Here is a 24199-nt window from a genome sequence, read left to right on the forward strand (position 1 = left end):
TATAGTCTGCTCCTGCCATAATTTATTGTATTTTGTGAGTTAAATGAGGTGCTTTGGGGCATTGTGGAATGCAATGATTTTCAAAGGTCTGAGATATACCTATCACAAATGTCAGAGGTTTTCTCCAGAGATTTGATGAGTACTTTGAGTACTTTAAAGTCTCTGACTTTAAGGAATTTATAGAGTGTTATAAAGTGTGAATGCTCCTCTCCACATGAAAAATGAGAGAAATAACAGGCCCATCTATCTTCTGTATTATATTTTGTCTAAATCTCAAAGTTCTCCCAATATTCAAGAGACTTTTTACATTTGTGGAAAGGGGTTCTAGAATCTTCCTTGTATATGAGGCTTGAGGAATTACCTAGTCTGGGCCTCTTTTTATATTTATTTACAGCAGGGGCTGGATTGAGTCTACATGGTTTACGTGGTTGTATGCAGGTATATGAATATTTGATTTCATGAACCCATAAAGTGAATCTTCCTCAGGAAGGAAAGCTCATCCCTGTAACTATTCTAGTGAAAGAGGTGGCACATATTTCCAAGAATTATGAGACATTCCTGCTAAGTTTGCAGTTAAGTTTGAAGTTAAGCTGGAGGTTTATTAACTGAAGCTTGACTTATGCTGTGTGCAGAGAAAGAGACACACATACAGAAGGCTCAGTTCCCCTCCCCCCACAACACATGTGCATAATAACACACACCATTTTGTTGTCTTTATTGAAGAATTGCTCTCATTGCTCTCAGTACCTACAGGATACTTGAGGAACAGGGGTCTTGAGTCAAAACCTCAACTCTGTTGCTCTTTCACTGGTATTTAATCTCTGGGGCACTGTTTTCTTGCTGTAAAATGGTGATCATGAGTAGAACACCAATACTTTTAAGAATAAAATTTATAATAGATGAAATAATCAAACTAAAAAGATAGTTACCTGACATTTAATAGATAAAATGCATCAACACTTTTTCTCTTGAGAGTCTTAATAAGGTAAAGGTAAAAGGTAAAGGCCCTCCCGTTGATCGTCGATTTGCTCGAGCGGGCCCAGTAACGTCTCCATTGGAGACTTTGTTGTTACTGTGTCTGACATATCGAATACTCTCGGTAGCTTGCCGGGCTCTCCGAGAGGGGCAGAGGAATCGAACTCGGGTCGGCCATGTTGGCTGCTTGTAAGGTGAACACCCTACCCGCTGTGCTATCCTCCAGCCCTAAGAGAGTCTTAATAAACCACAAAATAAACTTTTAAGTGTATGGATACCAGATACTTTTTTTTTGGATGGAGTGAAATATTTTCCTACTACTCTCATATTATGTTTATCACTTTAATAGCCTTCCCCACTGATGCTTTCTGTATGTATATGTACATATATATGGTAGTAGGTGGTGGTATCACATATATGGCATATATATATATGTATATATATATATATATCACTGTCTCTGTCTTCCCATTGTTCATCAATTTGCTCGAGCAGGCCCAGTAACGTCTCCATTGTGACACTTGTTACTGTGTTTGGCATATCAAATATGTCACAGGCAGCTTGCCATGCTTTGCCGTGTGGGCTCAATTCTCTTGGTAGCTTGCCAGGCTCTCAGAGAGGAACAGAGGAATAGAACCTGGGTTGGCCAACCCGGCCACGAGCAAGGCAAATGCCCTACTTGCTGTGCTATCGCTCCAGCAGGTAGGGCATTTGCCTTGCATGCAGCTGACCTGGCCAACCTGAGTTCAATTCCTTCGACCCTCTCAGAGAGCCCAGCAAGCTACCGAGAGTATTGAGCTCACATGCAAACCATTTGACAGATAATTTTTAACCTGATAGCAAATTCATTTAAATTATTCCTTGTACTTTAAAGAAGGCCTTTGAGTCTGTTGAGACTGAAGTGGTCAACAAAGCCCTAGCCAAACAGTGCCTTCAAACTCAATACATCAGGATCCTCTGTGAGCTGTATTACGAATTCACTACCAGGATCTCACCATTCTACAAGGAAGTGACCATTCATGTCAAGAGAAAGGTTCAGCATGGTACCATTTCACCAAAACTCTTCAGTGCCACCTTCAAGAACATCATGCGACGACTGGAATGGGAAGGAATGGGAGTGAAGATAAATGGTTGGCAACTACCTCACCTCCACTTCACTGATGACATCGTTCTAATAACACCAAAAATTACCCATGGCAGCACAAATGCTGGCTGACTTCAACCGTGAGTGTGGAAAGGTCAAACTACAACTGAATTTCATGAAGGCAATGTGTATGAGAAATGGTTTCATACATGATGTTCCATTCGCTCTCAACGGAACAAACATCTCCGAACAGTTATGTGTACCTAGGTCTAGAAGTCAACATGGTGAATGACCTGGCACCTAAGTAGCACAGGAGGAAGAGAGTGGCTTGGAATGCCTTCAAGAGCATCAAAGAAATAGCTGAAAGGACGAAGAATTTCCGGCTCTGGGTACATCTCTTCAATTCCACTGTTCTTCCTGCATTAACATATGCCTCTGAGACCTGGGCCCTACAAAAACAAGATGAGAATGCTATTTGGGTCTCCCAAAGAGGAATTGAAAGAGCTATGCTTGGTGTATCATGCTTCACTCAAATGCGAGAAAGAATCTGGAGTTCCAACCTCCGTTGAGATCAAGAATCAGGACGCTGTCTTGTTTGCCAAGGCATTGAAAATCAGATGGGCTAGACACATAATGAGATTTGGAGATGACCGCTGGATCAACTGTATTCCACTGGACGTCAAAAGATCGCGTGACCGCCCACTATGAGATAGTCAGACTTCTTCTTCAAGATCCTGAATGATTGGTTTGAGGCTCTTCGTGTTCCTTGAGCGAGCTGATGCCATTGGGCTACACTAGCACGTGACAGGGATGAATGGAGACGTTACTGGTGCCTGCTTGAGCAAATCGATGATTAACAGGATGTCAAGTGATCAAGTGATGAAACTCAATATTGTGACTCATTTTTAATTTGTGTAGTACAGACATATTTAGAAATAATTCTCAAGAAAATTAGAAACCTATAGTCAGAGATGAAGGTTAGTAAAAGCAAATAAAAATAGTTAATTAATCTAATGCTATGAGTTCATGAGTCATGTTATCATAGTTGTTTCAAACAAAAATTGGTCATTTAAAAGGAATAGAACAGGAGGAGAAGAGACAGAGCCAGAGCTTGGCAAATAGAAAATTCATGCTCATACACACACTTTGAGCCCTGACTTTAGGGCTGGAACTTGTTTAAAATAGATTGAAGTCCTTGAACCAATTGTATAATGAATCCATTATCACCCCAAATATTTTTATTTCACATGATATATTAGAAATTATTAAATATTTCAAGGAATAAGATTTTTTTCAAAATGGATATTAAACTCTTCTGCAAATTGACAGTTAAAATGAAACAGCGTCCATATGATTCAGACAAAAGTTTCAATTAAAGACAAGGTTAGGTTTGGTTTAATTATCTACTATGGCTAACTCAATCAATCAGATTCACTAATTATTTAACCCCTTGGTTCAGAACGTGGACCAGGGCCTTCAGTGAAAGCTTAGAAGCATTCTGATTAATAAAAAGTACTAACATATGTGAAAGTGCCCTGTGAAACTGTAAAATACTATGCAGAGAAAATTGGTATCACTTTCTTTCAAAAAAAAATTATTCTTGCAACTAGGTGACAGTACAGTGGTTGGATAGTACAATGCGTGGATTGCTTTACATACAGACAACCCTGGTCCTACTCCAGCATTCCATATGGCTCCCCAAGCCCACCAAGAGTGATCCCTGAGCATAGAGCCAGGAATAATCACCGAGCATCACCAAGTGTGACCCTAAAACAAACAAACAAACAAAAAAACCCCAAACGATAGCAAAACTAATTTACCCTCTCAAAGATCATCTTACCTGGGCCAGAGCCAGGTTTGATCCCAGCATCCCATATGGTTCCAATGCACCACCAGGGAGTAATTCCTGAGTGCAGAGCCAGGAGTAACCACAAGAACTGTCAGGAATGGCAAAAAAAAAGCAGAAAAATAAATAAATAAAAATCAGATAACCATTCAAAACCTGACTTCCTATGATTTGGATCTAACTTTAATATTTTTAATTGTGTTGCTGGAAAAGAGTATTTCATGACTTTCTTCAAAGCACACAACCTGTACCTACAAAATGATGGTCTCGACTGTAATGTGTTATTTCGTGGGTCAGTTTGGGCCACAAGGTGCCCCACTTGCTATGTGGCAAGCATTATTACGGGCATTTCAGTGAGGTGTTCTTAGCTGAGGTGAGCATCAAAGCTGGTCATCGGTGAGTCAAGCAGACTGTCCTATGTAAGAGCCAAAGCCTCATCCGATGAGGTGAAGGCCTGAGTGGAACTAAAAGACCCACTTGTCCCAAATTTGAGAGGATTATCCAGAAGAGTGATTCCGGACTCCAACTGCACCATGGTCTCCCTGGTCCCTAATTACCTTTTCATGCAAAGACTCCTCCCCCACCCAGGGCTACAACCTATTGTGTCTGATTTACTGCCTAGTCAAGTAAGAATAAACTACAATGGTGAAACAATTTCATTTAGCACAACAAACATGATCTTAGATGTAAGGGAAAGAGTTTATTTTGGAGTTGGTGCTTACAGAGGTGAAGACATGAAGACAGAAAGAAAGTTGAAGCAGGTTTTGTGATGTGATCAGATGACACTGACAGACTGAAAAGTTTCATTTGTTTTCTTGGAACTTTACTGTTACAAGGCTATGAACAAAATCAGTTCCATCCTACTTACACATGAAATTCCTTAGTTTCATCTGCAATGACCAGATGTTCATGTCTTTTTCCAAATAACCCTTAGATCAATCAATCACCCCTCTTTCACCCCTCTTTATTGTACTAGTACTCAACCTCTAACCTCTGTGCCATCTTAATAATAATGTTACTGCATTATCCACCACATCTAATAAGTCAAATTTCTCTAATAGCTATAGTTCTTGGTTTTATATCTGCACTTTACATAAGGAAGCCTCATCTAAAATTTCAGTGTTCTTTCTCTCTACCACACACTTCAAATACCAAAGTTTCACCAGGTCAGTTTCATTGTGCCATAAAATTACACATTTTAAATCTTACTGTTGTCATTGTTTAAAATTCCCTAAAGCAATTTTTACTGACAGGTTTTAAATATTTAAAAATCATAGAAGTTACACAATTGCATACTAATATATAGTAATGAATGCACATACAATTAAAGGTTTTTTAATACAAGGATCAATTATTAAAGAGTTGTTGTCACTAGTATGTTTGAGATAAAATTATTCCAGAAATCACTTCAAATCACTGCCTCAATTTCTCCTAAAAGGCATCTCCTTTCAGAAATCTCCTTCCGAAGTCAGAATTCAATAAAATTTAAATCAATTTAGAATTATTCAAGAAACTTCTCTCATTTCTTCAGCTTCCTAACCAGTAAAGCTAGCTTTCGTTAGAGATGGATCACCTCAAAGGATGAATATGAAAATAAACTTCTCGGAGTTTTGTCTCCCTTTATTTCTTCAAGCTCCATTAAGATGTAACAAAAATATATTTTCATTTTTCTGCTCATTATAGATAAATGAGTGTGACAGAAAATAAAATTTTACTCATTTGAATTGAGCACAAGGCTGACCTTTTTCCTTCACTCTGATATGTTACTTGTTTCTAAACAAATACAAATTTTATTTTGAGGATATATCTTAATCATCCCTCAGCTTGTAAACACTATATCTCCCATAAGTGAACTGCAGAAGTGCCCCCTTTGACAGGAGTTATAGTTTTTACATAAAGAAACAATATAATTAATTTTAAATAAAAAAAAACCAGGTAAGTGTTCACAAACATTAAACTGTGTAAGACACTTGATCACTTCATCACTTGACATCCCGTTACTCATTGATTTGCTCAAGGGGGCCCCAGTAACATCTCCATTCATCCAAGTCACATGCTAGTGTAGCCCAATGGCATCTGCTCGCTCCAGGAACACAAAGATCCTCAAACTGATCATTCAGAGTCTTGACAAAGAAGTCTGACCATCTTGTAGTTGGGTGGCTACACAATCTTTTGACATCCCATGGAATCCAGTTGGTAACGGCTCTAGTCCAGTGGTCGTTTCCAAATCACATAACATGTCCAGCCCATCTGATTTTCGACGCCTTGGCAAACAAGATACCGTTCCTGATTTTTTTTTTAATTTTTATTTTTATTAGTGAGACACCATGAGGTACAGTTGTAGACTTACAAATTTTTGTGCTTGGGTTTCAATTATACAATGATCAAATACCCATCCCGTGACCAGTGCCCATTTCCCACCACCACGGATCCCAGTATCCCTCCCACCCCCCATCCCTCCCCATCCCACCCTGCCTCTGTGGCAGGGCTTTCCCTTCTGTTCTCTCTCTCCTTTAGGGTGTTGTGGTTTGCAAAAGAGGCATTGAGTAGCAATCATGTTTGGTCTATAGTCTACTTTCAGCATGCTTCTCCCAACCTGGGAGGATCCTCCCAACACCCTTTATTTGGTGCTTCCTTCCTGATTCTTGATTGTCGACAGAGATCGGAACTCAGGATTCCTTCTCTCATGTGAGGGAAGCGTTATACTCCAAGCACAGCTCTTTCGATTCTTCTTTGGGTGACTTAATAGCCTTCTTGTCCTGTTTTCGTAGGGCCCAGGTCTCTGAGGCGTATGTTAGTGCAGGGAGAATGGTGGAGTCAAAAAGATGTGCCTGGAGCTGGAGGTTCTTTGTCTTCTTAGCTATTTCTTCGATGCTCTTGAAGGTATTCCACGCTGCTCTCTTCCTCCTGTACAGCTCAAATGCCAGGTCGTTTGTCATGTTGAGTTCTTGACCTAGGTACACATAACTGTTGCATTCGGAGATATTCATTCCATTGAGAGCAAAAGGAATGTCAGAAACTAGTCTATTTTTCATAAGCATTGTCTTCATGAGATTCAGTTGCAGTCTGATCTTTCCACACTCATGGTCGAAATCAGCCAGCATTTGTGCCACTTGAGTAATATTTGGTGTTATTAGAGTGATGTTATCAGTGAATCAGAGGTGGTGTAGATGCCAACCATCTATCTTCACACCCATTCCTTCCCATTCCAAGCATCGTATGACATTCTCGAGGGTGGCACTGAAGAGTTTCGGGAGTTTAAAGAAAGACTCAAGAGTCTTTAAAGAAAGTTTAAAGAAAGACAGAGAGTTTAAAGAAACTCGAGAGTTTAAAGAAAGACACATTCTGGATAAATTGTGTCTTAACTCTAGGAAAGCCCAGGATTTACTCTTTCCCTTCCAAAATGTTTTAGTTTGCAAAATATTTTCATGTTCACTCTAAAGCATATATTGCATGAGAAATTAATTCAAGAATAAAATAATTTTACCAAATTTTATTTTGGTTAATCTGAGCAGCTGCATTAACAGTCAAAATGCTTTCAGAACATTATAGAAGGTCACAAACACAAAAATCAAGAGACAGAGATTCAAAACATAAAACAAACTATTTTTACATAGCAAAAGCTTTATGCAAGATAGTAAACAATAAAGGACTAGGAATAAGATTCATTGGTGGGAGTCTGATGAAATATTTTTTTATAATTATTTATAATTACAATATAGAGGATAAGGTGTTTGCCTTGCATGCAGGTTACCAGGTTCATTCCCTGGCATCCTATATGGTGCCCTGAGCACCACCAGGAGTGACACCTGAGCACAGAGCTGGGAGTGATCCCTGAGCACTGCTGGGTGTGGCCCAAATGCCCTCCCCACACCATATAGAATTTAACCTCTATTCTAAATATAAGCTTAAGTTCTCAGGAAAAAGAATTCAAATGAGTCAAGTACTGTAACAGTTGCCAAAACACAAGCAGCTGTTTCATTACCTTAAATTTAAAACTGCTTTTAAATATGGTAAGAAATAATAGCAACTCCAAAGATATCAAGGTAAACCTGTTAGACACCAACTAATATACTTACTACCTTACTTTTTATGTTCTTTTCTTCGCAATTCAAAGAGAATTGATTATGGAGGGGCCAAAGCAATAGCACAGGTCAGCGGGCAGGACACTTGCCTTGCTTGCAGCTAACCCAGGCTCAAAACCCAGCCACATAGGGACTATTAAGCTCTAATGCCCTCCGGGAAGGATCCTGAGTGAGGTCAGGGGTCAGCTCTGAGCACCACTGGGTGTAGCCAAAAAAAACAAAGAATAAACAATAAGTAAAAGATAACTAAATCAAAAGAAAAAGAATTTACCCCAATTTCTAAGTTATTGTTTTTCATTAACCATGACTTTCAACTTCTGCCTAATCCTTATGATTATTATAATAGCAACTAAATCTGAAAGGTAACAAAGTAATCAAAATTTCAGTACCAATTACGTGTCAAGTAACTTTCTTAGCAGTGACAAAATTTTGAGACAATAAAAAGGCAAAGGCAAAGAATTAACAAAGCAAACCAATGTAACAGATATTGTCTGTCCTCAATGACCTAAATCTTAGATGATGAGTCTATCTGACCTGATGTTATTAATCTTAAGTGTTAACTAATGTTTATAAATACACGGTTTCCATAGTGTAGCGGTTATCACGTTCGCCTCACACTTATATATAAATGGTGGAAATTAAAAAAATACGACCATGGAGTTCATGTAGTTCAGGAACTGAGCAAATCAACTAATCATTCCTGGGGAAGTGATACCAAAAGGAAGAAGTTAAAAGTTGTAATTATATGAGAGGAGAGGAATTCTTGATATAAGGAAAGCATCATGGAACCCAAGAAGAAGTTAAGGTGAAGACAAGACACCCCAGAAAAGAAGCCTGAGTCGCATCTTCCAGTGACCAATAGTCCAAGTGGGACCTCCACCCTGCTCCCAGCCCCAGGAAGGAGCTAGGTCCCTAGAGACGCCAAGAGCAAACACTGCAAGTTCTTCCAAGACCTCGTCATTATCGACTCTCTCTTAATTACCTGAGACTCCCTTTTTGTTCTTTTCCTATGTTTTACTTTTTGGGGGGGTGAGGAGGAGAGACAGGGGGGACAGGGTTACAGCCAGCTCTCCAGCTGTGCCCAGGGCTTCCCACTGGCTCTGAATTCAGGCATCAGTCCTAAGGGACCTGGAGAACCATGGGGTGTTGGGGATGAAACCAGGATCAGCCAACGCAAGGCAACTGCCCACCTGCAGTACCATCCTACCAGCCCCCTGTTCTAGTTTCTTAAGCTGTGATGTGAGGTTATTTTTCCTTTTCTTGTTTCCTGATATACTTTGGTTGTGCTATTAGCTTCCCTATTGCCACAGCTTTTGCCCTCTTCCATAAATTATTCTGGTAGCTAATGTTTTCATTCTCATTCGTATCCAGGAATCTTTTTTTCTTTCACTTCCACTTTGAGATAGTATTGCTCAAAACTGTGTTATTCGACTGCCAAGTGCTTTTGTTTTCTCCACAGCTTTCTGTTTGTGGTTTATTTCAATTTTCACTTATTTGGGGGGCTGGAGGTGGGGGAAAGGCAGGGCACACCAAGCAGTGCTTGGGGCTGACTCCTGCTTATGTGCACAGGGATCAATCCTGGCTGGGCTCAAGGGACCATATGTGTTGCTGGAGATCAAACATTGGTTGACCAGGTGCAAGACAAATGCCCTAACCCCAGTTACTATTTCTCTGGCCCTGATTTCCATTTTCAAAGCATTATGATCTGATCATCTATACTTGATATGATGTCAATTTTCTTTTTTGTTGTTTTTGTTTTCAGTTTTGGGGCCACGTTAAGCTGAGATCAGGACTTATTCCTGACTCTGCTTTCAGGGATCATTTCTTGCAGGCTTCTGGAACCATCTATGGTGCTGGATATGGAAACTGTGCAAAGCGAGCAACCAACCAGGTGTACTATCTTTCAGCCTAAATTTTCTTGATTTCACGGATTTATGTTTTGTGTCCCCACAAGTGTGTATTCTATCCTAAAGAATGATTCACAAACACTGAAAAATATATATATATTTTCTGTTCTCCCATTGTTTGATTTGCTTGAACAGGCACCAGTAACATCTCCATTGTGAGACTTGTTGTTACTGTTTTTGGAATATCAAATGTGTCACGGGGAACTTACCAGACTCTGCTGTGCGGGTGAGATACTCTCAGTAGTTTGCCGGACTCTCCGAGAGGGATGGAAGAATCGAACCCAGGTCAGCTGCATGCAAATCAAATGCTCTACCTGCTGTGCTATTGTTTACCTGATAAACGATATTTACAATTAATTGATCACAGCCAGTTATATACACACACATATTCTCTTATGAGAATAGAGAATCTTAAAACTATTAAGTTCATTTCTTGTATTTCTTCCTTTCAGGTTGTTATTTACTGACTCTCTGTCTGGTCAACCTATCCATTGTTAAGAGAACAGTATTAATTCTACTACTACTACTACTATGTTACTGTCAATATTTTCCTTCAGGTTTGCTAATAGTCTTCTGTATGCTAATAGACTTTCATTTGGTGCACACATGATAATGAGATTTAGGTCTTCTTAGTGTATAAATCTTGAAAATATAGCTGTTAATTTTTTTTTAGACATAAGTCTATTTTATATGGGATATGTATGGAAACCCAGCATTTAGGGTGTCATTTGCTGTACACATTCTCCATTGTTCATTGATTATTTTCTAGGATATGCTGGACACAATAAAGTCTCCATAAAAAAACAAGATAATATACATATTATCAAGTAGACTATCAAATTATACACCTTTGAAAATGGAAATAAAACAGAAACAGAAATCTGGGAAAAACAAACATCTGGAAGTTGAATAATACAATACTCTGAAACCATTGGCTTAAAGGGAAAGTAAAAAAAAGTAAACAGAAAGATTCCTGGATACAGATGAGAATGAAATCACAAGCTACAAGAACTTATGGAGCAGAGCAAAAGCTGAGCAAGACAGAAGATCACAGCAAAACAGGAGTTCTTCAGGAAGCAAGTACAGCTGAAAATAGTCTAATATCCAGTATTAAGAAACTAGAAGAACAACAAAGAGAGCATCACATGTGTAGAATTAGATAAATTATAATAATCCAAGCAGAAATCTATGATATGAAAATCAAAGGCACCATCAAGATTTCTTTTTTTTTTTCAAGGAAGTAAAAAGATCAATAAACTCATGGCTAGATTCACAAAGAAAAAATACATAAGACTTTTATAAATCAGATTAGAAATGAAAAGAGAGAAATTAAGATGGTCACATCAAAAATACAAAAGATCATATAAGATTATCATGAACAACTTTCTGACTCTAAATTTGAGACTCCAGAAAAAAAATGGATGAATTTCTAGAGTCTTACAACCACTAAAACTGAGGCAGGAGGTTGTATAAAATTTTAATATATTTAGTATTATTAAGGATGTTGAGAAAATAACAAGAAAATCTTCCCCGAAGTGAACATTCAGGGCCAGATGGGTACATTAGTGAGTTCAACCAAATATTCAAAGAGGATATACTCCTCCCTTTCAAACTCTTACAGAAGGTGGCAGAAGCAAATCTTGATGAAGAGTTTCCACGATACCACACCAACATTATCTTGATACCATAAGCTGACACATTACTAAAAAAAAAGATATATTCAAAGCAACATCCCTAATGAACATAGTTGAAAAGATCCTCAATAAAATCCTAGAGAACTAATTGAATACATAATACTGAAGATACCAAATGCCACATTAAATGGGATTTATCCCAGTGATATAAGTATGAGCCAACATATGCAGATCAACTAACATGATACCCCATATTAATAAAATAAAAGGCAAAAATCACATGACCATCTCCAGAGATGCAGAAAATATTCAAGATTCGACACCCATTGTGATGAAAATTCTCAACAAAAATAGGGACTGAAGGAACTTATCTTGGCATCATAAAGGCCATATGCAACAAAATCACAGCAAATATAATCTAATCTTTAATAGGGAAGAACTGAGAGGTTTGTTGATAAGGTAAAACTGATACCACTGAACAAAAAAAATCAATTCCAAAGGACATATGTGCACCTATGTTTGTTAAAGCATTATTTTTAACAGTCAAAATCTAGAACCAACCCAAGGGTTCAACAAAAGATAAATAGATAAAGGAACTGTCAGATATAGATGTACACAAAAATGATGTTACTATAATGTAAATGGATGGACTCTGTCTACTTATATACTCTACAAATAAATTCAGTACTGAGCTCTTACCAGGTTAATTGTATATAAACTACTGCTATCATAATTTTCATTGCTAAGTTCTTTAATAATACAGCTAAGAGTATGAAGTGGAATAAAGGAAGCATTTTGAGTACTTTTCTAATAATAAAATATGCTTTTGCAGAACAAAAATGCTATTTTCATGTTACAGGAATGGCAATATTTTTCTTAATGTCTAATACATAGTTCACATTCAAATCCCATCCATTTGAATTACAGCAACTTCTTTCAAACTCCTGCACTGATTTTCTTTAAGTGCCTTTGATTTTGATTATCCTAAGGCAGGTATCGATCTTTTTTGTTTGCTTTCACAATATTAACTTTCTGGCCTAAATATTTCACATCTGGAGATATCTAAACATGTGTGCCATTCTTTCTTGTATTTCTAGGAAATTTAGTTGATTTTAATACCTCGAGTAAGTAAAATAAACATTATTAAAAAAAAAAGGGTGAGGAAAAGCACAAACTAAAATAAAAGCATGGGTGCTTGATCATTGTACAATTGCAACCCAAACACAAAAATTTGTAAATCCACAACTGTACCTCATGGTGCTTCACTAACAAAAATTAAAAAAAAAATGTAAATGATGAAGAATGGGCACTGGTGGCAGGATGGGTACTGGATCACTGTATAACTGAAACCCAAACACAAAAATTTGTAAGTCTACAACTGTACCTCATAGTGTTTCACTAATAAAAAATTTAAAATAAATAAATAAATAAAAGCAAACAAACAAAACCTCTTCACTCTCATTAGAGATGATCACTCTACTATTTTTTTTTCTTTAACTTCGAAAAGATGTAATAAAAGAGAACTGAGCATCTGCCTAAATTTTAGGAAGAGGACGTATTTCATAGCAAGTTGACAGGGTAGAAATTTCTTCATTATAAGAAGTTCTCATCAGTACTGGTAGAAGAAAAACAGTAGTAAAAACCACTATTCTATAATACCCCAAAATCATGGATTTGGGAAAGGATACCAGGTATCAAACTATTTAGATGAAGAATCCTTACAAAACCACACCTTAGCACCATGCCAGAAACAAACACCCCTCCCCCCCCCCCCCCCCCCCCGCCCTGACCCCCAGTCAGGGTGAGCATTCGTCATAATGGGGAAAGAGCATTTCAGAACTGAAAAATCTCCTGGAAACAGGTTTTTAAGATACATTTGGCAGCATATAAACAACCTGATTTTATGTTCTTTTTTATAGGACACAATGTAACTAGTACAGGACAACAAGAAGATTCTCACCAAATTTTTCTACCTTAACCTATTTAAAGTTTTGGAGTGATAGCACAGCAGTAGGGCATTTGCCTTGCACACAGCCAGCCCGGCTGAGCCAAGTTCGATTCTTCTGCCCCTCTCGGAGAGCTCTGCAAGCTACCGAAAGTATCTTGCCCGCACAGCAAAGCCTGGCAAGCTCCCTGTGATGTATTCAATATGCCAAACACAGTAACAACAAGTCTCACAATGGGCCCGCTCGAGCAAATCAATGAACAAGGGGAGGACAGTGACAGAATTTATCAAGTATTCTGTCAAGAAATTGAAGAATTGGACTGGAAGTACAGTCTAGCAAGTAAGGCCCGGGCGCTCACCCTAAACATAGCTGAGCAAAGCTCAGTCTCCGGCACCAAACCTCCAGCACCACCACAGGAGTGATCCTGAGAGCAGAGCCAGAAGCAAAGGCCTGAGAAGTGCTTGGCGTGACCTCAAAACCGAAAAAAGAGAAAAAGTTGAAGAAACATGCTCATAGCAACACCTTGACAGGAACCATTTTTAGGGACATGTTTATTTCAAAGAATGATCACTTATTCCAACGATGGTGAAACTACTCTTTACACTGTTGACCTGGGAACTGAGAAGCCTGTATACTATAAAGAAAACAATTAATAAATGCTATAAAAGATATATATCTCAAACTTCAGTTACAAAAGCTGGGTGATCACAGCTATCACAGCTCTTTCTCGGACACTCAGTTTTCCCATAAAGTAAGTTTTTGGTGACATCTTTCTCACTTTATACACAAAAGATCTTGAAATTGTTAAGTCCCAGGGTGGAACCAGTCTTATAAATAGAGCTGAGACTAGCAGAAAGAGCAGGGACTCAGGGACTCAGCAACATCATAGTTCAGACTCCACCACATCCTCTCCAGCTCATCCCTGTAATCCATAAACAGTGATATTGCAACTACATTACCATGGTTGTAGCTATTTGGTAAATATATAGAAAATGCTCTAGAGAATGATTAATGCTTAAAAAACATTCAATGTTATGTTGCTAACCTAACAATGTACTTGAAGAAAAATGTTCTTTTAACATTATAAATGACAAATTATTATATTTTATTTGTTATAGGAACTGAATTAAAAACACGCTGGTGGCAATCACAGAGCCGAGTTGCTGTCAACTTGGCATGATGTTGGGTATCTGAGACTTCAGGGATTTAAAATACCAGGCTCTGGGCTGGCCTGATGTATGAAAGCAGTTTGCAACCCCCTTCTGTTTTCCCCTCTGTTATAAACTGGAATTCTAACCTCTATCTAGGGATGGCTGACACCCAGTCAGCGGGACTAAACAAAGTCCAGCAGAACTTTGGGACAGGAATCCCAGGCCACCCCCTTCCCCCACCCCTTCTTACTCTGCCCCTCCCCTGTCTGGACCATGGTCACCATGTCAGAGTGAGGTCACTATCTTTCAAGTGTGAGATAAATGCTGTGGTTTTCAGGCAGTAATTGAGAGAGCTTTCAGAGCACAGTGGCCAGTGACCCACTCAGCACTGACTACAGTCCGTTAAAGAAACTTCCGCCTCTAGGCTCCAGACTCAATCTCGAAAGCACATGGCCAGAAGGATCCCCTGAGCACCACTGTGAATTGCCCTCAGGACCCCTGAACACCTAAGAAGAGAAGGAATATGACTCACATTGGTGGACCCCAAGCAAGTCTCTTTTGATCTGTGGTACCACATGCCCCTGAGTCCCTCAGTCCCATGCTAGAGGCACTGGGTGTAACACCTGGTTAACCATAACCATGGAAGTCATCCCTGCCCCAAGTGCCACAGGTTTGGCCCCTATTACAAAATTGTAAGAGGAAGACGAGACTCTTACTTCGATGTGACACTTATAAATACAATCTCTAAGAGCCTGATTTTTAAAGGAGCTGTAAAGATTGTGTCCTTCTATAACTTCCACTAAGGTTTAAGATTAATTTTCTGGTGTGATTAGCTTGCACTTTACATTACACAACAACCAATCATCATGCCAATGGTAAAGTAGGTAGGTGAGTACAAATGATTTTGCTTCAACTTTATTAGAACTTCCAACATATTATATGTTCAAGTGACTATGAGAAAAGGTCTACTAAACTAGTAATGTGTTTGAAGGAAAATAAGAGTTTTGTTATTATGGCTTAAGAGATTGGGAAAACTTTAAGAATTGTCTCAAAGATTCATCCCATCATAATAAAAGCAGGCTATAATTATCTATACAATTTAATAAGATAAAAGATACTTTGACAGGGTCATAGATACTAAAATATTTATTATTCAGTACTGGAATAGCACAGCGGGTAGGGCGTTTGCCTTGTATGCAGTCAACCGGGGTTCAATTCCTCTGCCCCTCTCAGAAAGCCCGGCAAGCTACCAAGAGTATCTCGCCCACACCGCAAAGCCTGGCAAGCTACCCATGACGTATTCAATATGCCCAAAACAGCAACAACAAGTCTCACAATTTTTTGTGAGACATCACTGGTGCCCGCTCTAGCAAATCAATGAACAACAAGGACAGTGCTACAGTGCTGCTGGAATATGTAGTCCACCCTCATGTATTCTGAATAGCAGCTAACTACCTCTTATTAATGTTACCTATTTCAAGTCCCTAATTCTGCTCAGGAAACATCATAAAACATGCCAGTTGAGAGACAATTGTAAATGCAATTCAAAGTCATGCTGTGGCTCAAGAAGCTTAAAAGGATGCTAAGACACGTTCTTCTGCTTGAAGCTGTTCATAGAGAGTTGACTGAGGATACAGCCTCAGAGCCAGAATTTTTTTCTTCTTCTCCTTAAACTTCACTTTCTCAAAATTCTACTCAGAACCACAAATTCAAACAGATATAGAAATAATTCCATTTCATGTCCAAATCACTTCAAAATCTGTAAATAATAAGACCACCCTCCAAATACAAAACTCTTTTGAAATTGAAATTTAGTAGTTTTCTGTGTCTTTTTACTGTAAGATTTATAATGAATTATTTCCATTCTAGAGCACCCTAAAAACTCCAGGAAAAGCCAAAATGTGGTGTTTTCTAAAATACAAGAGTTATTATAGGGAATATTTATGGACTCCTCGAAGCAGAACTTTTATCTTCAATTATACATTTTCATGTTATAATATAGATATATAAAAGGATTAGGAGAGCATTCATATTTAAAGGCTGTTGGATTACCATTTTAACTGAAGGTATTTCAAGTATTCAGAATGAGGAGTTTTAGAATTGTGTTTTCATGCATGGAGATATGCATGGCATCTGTACTCCAGATACCAGCAGGCACAACCAATGCAAGGTGCCCGTGCTGTTGTTCACAGCTTTCTTTTCTTCACACAATCTTTGATGTGCTCCACTCCACTGAATTGGGATACAAATAATTACTGATGGTAGACCAGTGCTCACACCAGAGTTCTGGCACATTCCCTCTCTCCCAAGGATCCTTTCAGATGCACATCCTTACACACACACACACACACACACACACACACACATACACACACACCCCACATGTCAGGTTCTTGAACTGATCCCAGTTCAAGACAACCAACAGCATGAGTTCAGAGATGGATAAAACCACCTCCTCCACTGTATCAGCTTGTTAGCCAGGACACAGAAAGTCCCCATCCCTCAGATCACTGGTGGTCCATTTCCTCAGTTCAGTAGACCCCTTCTGCCTGACACACTGGTCATAAGTATCAGCCACACACTTTAAGTTGTTACAGATACTGCCTCACAGACCCAAAGCCCACCTGCTGTGAAGGATCTGTGCTTGAGTGCGTCTTCATGGTGCCTTTTAAGATTCAATTTTTGAGAAGTATAAAAAAACATACTTTCAAACCCTTGTAGAAAGAGGAAAGAATGACCAAGATAATTACGTGATACCCACTCTCAGTCTTGTACTACAAGTTGAAAACAAGAACTTAATTGTTTCATACCTATCACAAGAAAAACAGCAATTCTGAGCTAAAATATCCTATTCATTCTATGACTATTGTATACTAAAATAGCCTAAAATGGGCTATCTATTCACTTATTTGAAACTACTGATCTACAGAACTTGTATTTTAAAAATTATTTTCTTCTTCAGATAGACCAGATGATGGTCTAAAATGACATGTGTGAGCAAGCATTAATTTCATTATTGACTATATTAGCAAAAGGTCAACAAAACCCTAAATATGGTCATAAAAATAAGCTACATATGTTATGGTATATGTATATCTGTACAACAATCAAAAATTCCATATTTTAGAATATACTCCCCAAAGTGATTAAGTACAAACAATCTACTTTATGTGTTTGTGCGCGCACACACACACTAGAGTGTACGTATACATCATATTTAGGTACACAATACAATTTACCATTGTAAATATAAAGAAATTTTCTGAGCAAAGAATAATAGCAACTTATTTTTGTGGGAGGATATCTAAGAGGCTGGGGAATGAGCAAAAATGAAAGTATATATATAAAAACAGTCTTCAAAGTACATGTTTTATGTGCTTTGTACCGTATTCAAATTGTATGTAGTATCTATTCAGCAATTACCATAAATAATGACAATTTTCACATCACATAAAATCAGAATAGCAGAAATGGATTGAGATTTGAAATTTGGGACTAGAAAGATAGTACGGCAGGCAGGGCACATGCCATACATGCAGCAGACACAGGTTGAACTCCCAGCGCCCAATCTGATCCCCCCCCCATGCAGTAGTGATCTCTGAGCACCAAACAAGGAGTAAACCCTAAACATGGCCGAGTGTGCACACTACCCCTGAAAAAAATAAGAAAAACACGAGAAGGTGTGTTATCAACTATAATATGGTATACAAAATATATTCAGTATTTTTCAGCCTGATGTTTAATAATTTTATATTATCTAAATGAAACCACCTCATATATAAACAATCTTCATGACTGTTCTCCAAGTCAACTCAGTAATACATTTATCTTCTCAAAACACAAATGTAATAATGGATCTGCTCCGCAACCTCCTCACCCCATTCCTGGGGTATGCCAAATTCATTTGGCATCCAGGCACACAGTGCCCTTGAATGTGCTTAATCAACAAAATTTCAGATTTTCTTTTATTATTACTTGGGGGTCTGGGGGACAAGGGCCACTCCCAGCATACTTGGCTCCATGGCACTGGCTATGCTTAGCCTCGCAGAGCACTGCACTCCTTGCAGTGCTCAGAGCACCAGCAGCAACAGATCCATACCCAGTGGTGGCTGGAGCACCAAATGGAATAAAAAGGGAACAAATCTGGGGCCTCTATATGCAAGACATAAACTCTAACTCTGTGCACTGTCTCCTCCTCAGCCCCATCATTAATTTTTAAGATGCTCTATCTTAGTCCAGTAAAAGTAGTTTGGTTTTGATTTCTCTGAATGCTACCAAAAGTTTTCTGATTGTAAATTGTTCATAATCAGGACACAAGAATTCTGCTCATTCTTCGTGCCAAATACAATGTGCATGGCCTTTGTGGGAGGGTACAGAAATGTCAAAGAGGAAAAGACAGAACTATAGATGTAATATTTTTTCCCCTTTATTTTATTTTATTTTTTTTTACAGTTGTAGATTTACAATTTTTTGTGCTTTGGTTTCAATTATACAATGATCAGATACCCATCCCTCCACCAGTGCCCATTTTCCACCACCATGGATAATATCCCTCCCACCCCCATCCCCCCATCCCCCCTGTCTCCGTGGCAGGGCAATCCCCTGTGTTCTCTCTCTCTGTTTGGGTGTTGTGGTCTGCAAAAGAGGCATTGAGTGGCAAACATGTTCAGTCCATAGTCTACTTTCGACATGCATCTCCCCTCCTGGGAGGATCCTCCAAACATCCTTTATTTGGTGCTCCCTTCTCTATCTGAACTGCCCTTTCCTCTAGGATACCCGGCTGGCCTCTAAGTTATGAAGTAATCCTCCTGGTGCTGATCTCAGCTATTCTTGGGTATTAATCTCATACTTTGTTACTTTATATCCCCCAGATGAATGCAATCTTTCTATGTCTATCCCTCTCTTTCTGACTCATTTCGCTTAGCATGATACTTTCCATATTGTACCACTTGTATGTAAATTTCATGACTTCATCTTTTCTAACAGCTACATAGTACTCCATTGTGTAGATGTACCAAAGTTTCTTTAACCAGTCATCTGTTCTTGGGCATGCAGGTTTCTTCCAGTTTCTGGCTATTGTAAAGAGTGCTGCAATGAACAAACAAGTGCAGATGTCACTTCGACTATACATTTTTGCCTCTCTGGGATATATTCCCAGGAGTGGTATTACTGGGTCAAATGGGAGCTCAATTTCTAATTTTTTGAGAATCGTCCATACTGTTTTCCAGAAGGGCTGAACCAGTGGACATTCCCACCAACAGTGAAGGAGTGTCCCTTTCTCGCCACATCCACGCCAGCATCGGTTGCTTTTGTTCTTTTGAATGTGGGCCAGTCTCTGAGGTGTGAGATGGTATCTGATTGTGGTTTTGATCTGCATCTCCCTGATGATTAATGATGTAGAGCATTTTCTCATGTGCTTTTTTGCCATTCGGATTTCTTCTTTGAGAAAGTTTCTGTTCATTTCATTGCCCCATTTTTGGATGGGGTTGGATGTTTTCTTCTTGTGGAGTTTAACCAGTATTTTGTATATCCTGGATATCAACCCCTTGTCAGATGTGTATTCGGTGAATATCCTTTCCCATTCTGTAGACTGTCTTTGTATTTTGGTCACTGTTTCTTTGGAGGTGCAGAAGCTTCTTAGGTTAAGATAGTCCCATTTATATAGATGAAATGTTTTAATATTACAATCTTCTAGACAAATCAAGCTGACCTCCAAACCTATTAAATGCCTTGATTTCTCCCTTCCCCTCATGACAACTGGGAAAGGGCAGCCCATTTTCCTATCATCCTAGATTGTCTGTTCTCTTTCTGTAATGGTGGAAAACACACCTAGTGTTTAAGAACTATTTAAAATGCACTTTCTTTCCTGAAGTCCTTTCTGATTATCTCAGTCCCATGCTATATGGCCGCCTCTAAATCACCACCGTGTACTCCAACCTGTCTTATGAGATGGTATATTTTCATGTATTATATAATTGTGTTATTTTTTTTCTCTCTGAATGATACCAGAGGATAAGATTGTATCTTGTTTATCTTTACACAAGTGAAAGAATTTCATACTAAGTTCTCAGTGCAATACCCAATCATGCGGCATGATGAATACAGTAGCCCCCAATATACGTCAAGCTGTCATGGAACAACTAAATCTTTTTTCTTTTTGTGGGGGGCAGTTACTTGGGCCATAGCTGGCTGTTCTCAGGGATCACCTCTGATGGGCTCTGGGGACTATACTTGTGCCTGGATGGAAACAGGCTGAACACATGAAAGGCCCTTGAAACCCTGCACTATCTCTCCAGCCCAAACAACACAGTCTTTTTTAAGTGAAAACTCAAGAACCCAAGAGGAACACATTTGCTCAGCAAAGGCATTGCCTTTATAAAGACCTCCTCTCTACACTGAGCATTTATTTCCTGCATTTACCCTTTTTAGTGAATTGCATTCAGAAAGCAAACCACCCATTGTATATTTTCCAAACCATGCAACACATACAAATTAGTCGATTATTTTCAAATAGCCAGCTTTTCCTGAGTTCTTATTTGCACTTCTTAAAGAGTCCAGCCTTCTTGTATATGTGCATATGTGCATTTACTCAAAACCAAATAATCAAATTTAGGTAATGAGATTTTACCTTAATCTCAGAAATGAGATTTTTGTTCCAAACTGGTCTCCCCACAAAAGAGGAACACTGTGGCAATGTTAGTAACTAAAGACACAATCAAAATTCATTTACAACGCATCGACAAAGATGGAAGTCGAATTTAGTCTCAGTCTGTATAGAACAGTTAAAGGAGAGTGAAAGCAGGTGAAAGCTGGTGGTTGGCACTTTACATAATTACTTCGTCAATCGCCACTTTTACCTGGAAAGGATCTCAGTGAGCTATGTTAAAAGGTAGCAAAACCTAGAAATGGCTTTTCCCAATTATGAGCACCATGGGCCCTGCAGTCCACGAGGACTTTTCAGAGGCGGTAACTGGGTACCTGACTAATGTGCCCAGGCGCGCGCCGTCTCGGTCCTGAGGGAGCGCCACTAAAAGGTGATTAAGACCCCAGCCAGCTGCTCCCATCCCGCGGGGCTCAGGTGCGCCCATGCGCCCAGGAGTGGACCCCGAGGTGCAGCCCTCACCCCGCAGGCTCTGCCCCCAGAACCCACTCCGCCCGCACACTGCAGGGCAAGGACTGGTCCAAGGCTCATTCTGGGGGCTGGGAAGCTGATGATGCTGAGCGCAGACCTCGCCAGGACCACTGCAGAGCCCGCAGGAGCCGGAGATGGGAGCCTGCGCAGTGGCTGACCTCATTTTCCCACCTGCCCCCAGCCACTCTCACCTGCTTACACCTGCCCCCACCTGCTCACACCTGCTCCACTTGGCCCTGCCTTCTCATCTGCTCTCACCCGCCCTCTCCCGCTCTCACCTGTCCACACCTGTCCTCACCTATTCCCACCCACTCCTACCTGTCCCTGCCTGCCCCCGCCCGCCACCGCCTGCCCCCATCGCCTGCTGATCTCAGGCCCTGCCCACCAGTCCCGACTCGGGCCCAGGCCCCGGGAGCATTGTCCCCAGGGGACTCACCTGATCTCTAGAACCTGGAGCAGCAGGGACACGGCGTGCTTCAGGTCCCGGACACGGTTGCCGGGCCTGCCAACATTCCTCCTCGCACCCCGGGCCAAGGCTCCTTCTTGCCCTGGTGGCCACCTGAGGCCAGAGGCGTCCAGAGGCAGCCGGTGTCCCTGAAGCTTCCTCCCACAGCAGAGGGGACTCAGAAAGCCAGGCATGGCCACGTCTGGGGCTTCGAACCCATCAGCTGCTGCAGTCCCAACTCCAGCCCCAGGACACTGCAACTCCTGCGGACACGTGACAGACCCGGCTGAGCTTCTCTGCCCTGCCCAAGCCCCGCCCACTGCCTGCCTCGCCCCGCCCTCCCATGCACAAGACCCGCCCCCATCCCCAAGAACTGCCCTCCTCTCACAAGCCCCACCGTTATTCCCCAAGCCCCGCCCCCATCCCCCATGCTGTGCACTCCCTGCCCTATGCCCTGCCCTTCTTGCCCCATGCCCTGCCATTCCTGCCCCATACCCTGCTCTTTTCCCCATGCCCTGCCCTCATCCCCACACCCTGCCCTCATTCCCTTGCTCTGCCCTCCCTGCCCCGTGCCCCACCCTCTATGCTCCAAACCCACTTTTACTGCTCCAAGCTCCACCCCTTCACCCAAGACCCACCCCTGCTTACCATAACCTGCCTAGCTTTTCCCTGCCCCATGCCCTCTCTCAGACCCCAATCCCAAGTCCCACCCTCCCCGCCCCATGCCCTGCCCTCATTCCCCATGGCCCACCCTCCCTGTCCCAGGCCCCGCCCTTCTGTGTTCCCTGCATGCCCTCCCAGACTCATGCCTCGTGTTTCCCGCCCTAAGCTCCGCCCTCCCTGCTCCATGCCCTGCCCTCTGTGCCCATGCCCCACCCTCTCTGTCCCAGGCCCTGCCCTCCATACCCCTAACTCTGGCTTCTGGGCCCCTCCATTTAAACAGTTACCCCGCCCCATGCCAGTTCCTCTGAGATGAGTTTTCCTTGTAATGGAAGGCTTTGGAGTCTAAGAAGTGGCATCTGCTTTGCCTTCTGCTCCTTCCAAGCAGAACGGTCCCTTGCAGAAACTCTGAGTCTACAGTTCTCAACCAGAGGTCATGTTGTGACTTGGGATTGCTTTAACTATTCTTTGAGGTTACTAGTCTATGATCTTTTCAGAAGGTTAAAAACTCCTCCCAGCACCACCCCCAACATCCCCCTACACACACCTGACTTGTATAAATGGGTATGAAGGCGTCCAAGGCCTTGTCATTTAGATTTTACTGAAAATTCAATAAATAATGGTTTTTCTTTCTCAAACATCAAATGTGAATGAGGAAGCAAAGAAAGGCTGGGAAATGGGGCAGCGTGACAAAGAAGGGAAGTGGAGCAAGCCAAGGATTGCGCCAAGGGAGTATGAGGCTGGTGGGGTAGGCCAGGTTGATGTCAATGGTCGAATATAGTTGCATTTCAATGCATTTCATGCATTTCTCTAGTTGAAGTAAATTAACCTAAACCGAGCCTGAACCTATAGTACAGCAGGTAGGATGATAGCAACAGACCCAGGTTCAATCCCCAGCACCCCAAAGGGTCTCTTGAGCCTCACTAGGAATACAGAGCCAGGAATCATCTCTGAGCACTGCTGGGTGTGCCCCCCACCCCTCAAATAATAAAATTACACTAAAGTTAGACATTAAGGGAGTTAAGTGCCCAAACGCCAATAATAAATCATGTGACACAGTTAAACCTGTTTAGAAAAGGTGAATTAGCCATATATAGAAAATCATAGCTGAACATCTGTGTCCAGGAAGTCTTAGTTAAAAATAAAGATGAATCTGCAACTGATAAGATAATGAGATTGACTGTTGATCAGCTTAAATCAGTTTAGAAGGTGTCCACCTAATTAGAATTCTCACTAACACAACAGACCTGCTTGTTTGATTTTTAAGTCTGATCATCCTTTGAACATGCTTTCGCTTATATTTGGCTTGGTTTATCTGAGTTAGATTTTGGTGT

The sequence above is a fragment of the Sorex fumeus genome, unplaced genomic scaffold (genome assembly GCF_029834395.1).
Source record: "Sorex fumeus unplaced genomic scaffold, SorFum_2.1 ptg000072l, whole genome shotgun sequence".
NCBI classification, from domain to species: domain Eukaryota; kingdom Metazoa; phylum Chordata; class Mammalia; order Eulipotyphla; family Soricidae; genus Sorex; species Sorex fumeus.